This window comes from Panthera onca, chromosome B1 (assembly GCF_046562875.1).
Source record: "Panthera onca isolate mPanOnc1 chromosome B1, mPanOnc1 haplotype 2, whole genome shotgun sequence".
Classification (NCBI taxonomy): Eukaryota; Metazoa; Chordata; class Mammalia; order Carnivora; family Felidae; genus Panthera; species Panthera onca.
Genome location: NC_138342.1, coordinates 43,166,554 through 43,169,780, shown reverse-complemented (window position 1 = coordinate 43,169,780; position 3,227 = coordinate 43,166,554). Strand labels below are relative to the sequence as shown.

The following is a 3,227-nucleotide window of genomic DNA, read 5'->3' as shown; positions in this document are numbered from 1 at the left end:
TCAATTTGTGGGGCGCCTGGGTGGCTCAGTCGGTTGAGCGTCCGACTTCGGCTCAGGTCATGATCTCGCGGTTCGTGAGCTCGAGCCCCGCGTGGGGCTCTGTGCTGACAGCTCAGAGCCTGGAGCCTGCTTCCGATTCTGTGTCTCCCTCTCTCTCCACCCCACCCCTGCTTGTGCTCTGTCTCTCTCTGTCTTTCAAAAATGAATAAACATAGAAAATAAATTTTTTTAAATAAAAGAATTTTTGGGGAAGTCACTCCGTGAGGCAGTGGCCATGGTGGCAGTGAGAGGATGAACAAGTTCGACGCATTGAAAGACGATGACAGTGGAGACCATGATCAGAATGAAGAAAACAGCACACAGAAAGATGGTGAGAAGGAAAAAACGGAACGAGGCACAAGTCAGGGCAGCAGTAAGAGGAAGGCTGTTGTCCCTGGACCAGCAGAGCATCCCCTGCAGTACAACTATACTTTCTGGTACTCCAGGAGAACCCCTGGCCGTCCCACTAGCTCACAGAGCTATGAACAGAATATCAAACAGATCGGCACCTTTGCCTCTGTGGAGCAGTTCTGTGCTTTTACAGCCACATGGTCCATCCCAGGGACCTGACAGGCCACAGTGACTCCCATCTCTTCAAAGAAGGAATTAAACCTATGTGGGAGGATGATGCAAATAAAAACCATGGCAAGTGGATTATTCGGCTGCGAAGGGCTTGGCATCCCATCGCTGGGAGAATCTTATCCTGGCCATGTTGTGGAGACAGTTCATGGCTGGGGAGGAGATGTGTGGGGCTGTGATCTCTGTCCGGTTTCAGGAGGACATTATTTCAATATGGAATAAGACTGCCAGTGACCCAGCAACCACAGCCCAAATCCAGGATTCGGCAAGTGCTTCGGCGAGTGCTTAACCTACCTCCCAACACCATTATGGAGTACAAAACCCACACCAACAGCATCAAAATGCCAGGCAGCCTGGGTCCCCAAAGGCTCCTTTTACAAAACCTCTGGAAGCTGCGGTTGAACGCGCCATGACCCTCTTCCTCCCTGGATGGCACCATCATTGAAGCTGGCATCATCGGAGTCTCTTGTTTTGTTGGCGTGCTACCCGGAAGATCCTTCCGTCCTGGACAAGAGGAATTGGAAGAGCATTTTATGTCTTAAGAACCGGCTGACACGCAGCAGCTACAACAACAGCTGAGATCACTTAATAAATGGTGCTAAACTAAAAAAAAAAAAAAAAGGAATTTTTGAATTATTTGCCAACATGAAATATTGGGAAATTTTGGAGAAAGTTCTCAATTTCAGGATTCTCTTAGAAAAAAGAAAAAGAGGGAGCGACAAGCTGGACCCAAATCTTCGCATGGTAACAACAGGGCAGAGTTGACCTGTGGCTCCCCCTGCCCTCCAGATAGATCACAAGGACTGGATGACTTCATGTGTTTAAATTACCTGCTTGACTTCTGTGGCACAAGAGACTGATGGCTCTGCCAGAAAGCTCGGAGATCTCATTGTTTCGTGGTGCTTAGATTTCAAAGCCCTGCTGGAGGGAAGAAGCTGATCACACTCAAGACATCAGAGACCAGAGGTGAACTGAACTGAAACTAACGAAAATGCCAACCCCGAACTCCGTGTAGACTGAAGAGATCAGCCCCTCACACTGGCTTTGCTGCTAGAGGAAAGGGCATTGCCTTTTCTGGGGGTAAATATTACTTACAAACAAACGTACACAAAATGCCTAAAACAAAAATGACAAGACATGTGAAAAAGTGAGAGAATATGACCTCTAATCGAGAGGAAAAAGTAGTGAAAGCGGGCTCACAGGTAACCCGAGTGTTGGAATTAGCAGAGAAGAATTTTTAAATAACTATTTACAAATATGTTAAAGAATTTGGATAAAGGGTGAACGAAATGAGCAAAGAGATGGAGAATTCCATCAGAAAAATGGAAACTTTAAAAAGAGGACTTAAAAAAAAAATTATAGTATCTAAAATGAACTGTGCAGGCCCCTGAGTGGCTCGGTTGGTTAAGCATGCGCCAATGAGCTGATTTCATCTCAGATCATGATCTCGTGGTTTATAAAAATCAAGCCCCACGTTGGGCTCTGTGCTGACAGTGCAGAGCCCATTTGGGATTTTCTCTCTGTCTCTGCCCCTCTTCCATGTATTCTCTCTCTTTTTCTCTCTCTCAAAATAAATAAATAAACTCTAAAAAAAAATAAAATAAAATGAACTATGCAATGGACGAGCTTAACAGACATATTTCAGAGGAAAAAGAACTAGTCAACCCCAAGATAGGCCAATAGAAATTATCCAAACCAAAGAAAGAATGAAATTGTGAGAGAAAAAAAAAAAATAGAACAAAGAGAGACCAGAGACCTATGGAGCAATATTAAATAATCTAGCATTTAGATAGCTGGAATCTAGGAAGTGAGGAGAGACTGGGGCAAAAAGAAATGTTTGAAGAGGTAATGTCAAAGAATTTTCCAAAGCTGATGAAAGATTCAAGAATCTCAGTAAACAATAAGTGACATAAATGAAAAGAGAACTATACATGGAGACATCTTAAAAGCAACCAGCTTGGGGGGAATCGGACAATGATACTTAGGAGGACAAAAATAAAAATGTTAGAACACAATAGAATGATATCTGAGAAAAGAGTAGTCAAGCTAGAATTCTATACCCAGTGAAAATATCCTTTAAAAGATGAACCCAAGGGGTTCCTGGGTGGCTCAGCCAGTAAGGTGTCCAGCTCTTGATCTCAGCTCCGGTCTTGATCTCAAGGTTGTGTGTTCAAGCACCTAATCGAGCTTCATACTGAGTGTGAAGCCTACTTAAAAAAATTTTTTTTAAATGAACACAAAATCAGACCAGAAACGAGAACTTGTCCCTTAAACACCTGCAGTATGAAGAAATACTAGAGCAAATTTTTCGAGCTTCAGGGAATGACTCCAGAAGATACCCATGAAGGTCAATGTAAAGAGCACAGATGTGAACAAATGTAACATAGTCTTTTAAAAAATGTTTTTTTAGAAGACTATTGACTGTTAAAAGTCAATATAATAGCAATGTATTATAGTAGATGAGAAAAAAAATATGACAACAATAGCATACTGTCAGAAGGATAATAAATGGAACTACACCGTAGTAAGTTCTTACATTGTTTATTAAACATTACAATAAGGATTGGTTAAGAATGCATATCACAAACTTTAGTAACCACTAAAAGTAA

The 3,227-nt window shown here is 42.4% G+C and overlaps 1 pseudogene; it reads left to right on the top strand.

Moving 5' to 3' along the window:
* The first annotated feature begins 291 nt into the window (after window positions 1–291).
* On the top strand, window positions 292–1,031 carry LOC132692508 (eukaryotic translation initiation factor 4E type 2 pseudogene; annotated as a pseudogene).
* Window positions 1,032–3,227: the final 2,196 nt, after the last annotated feature.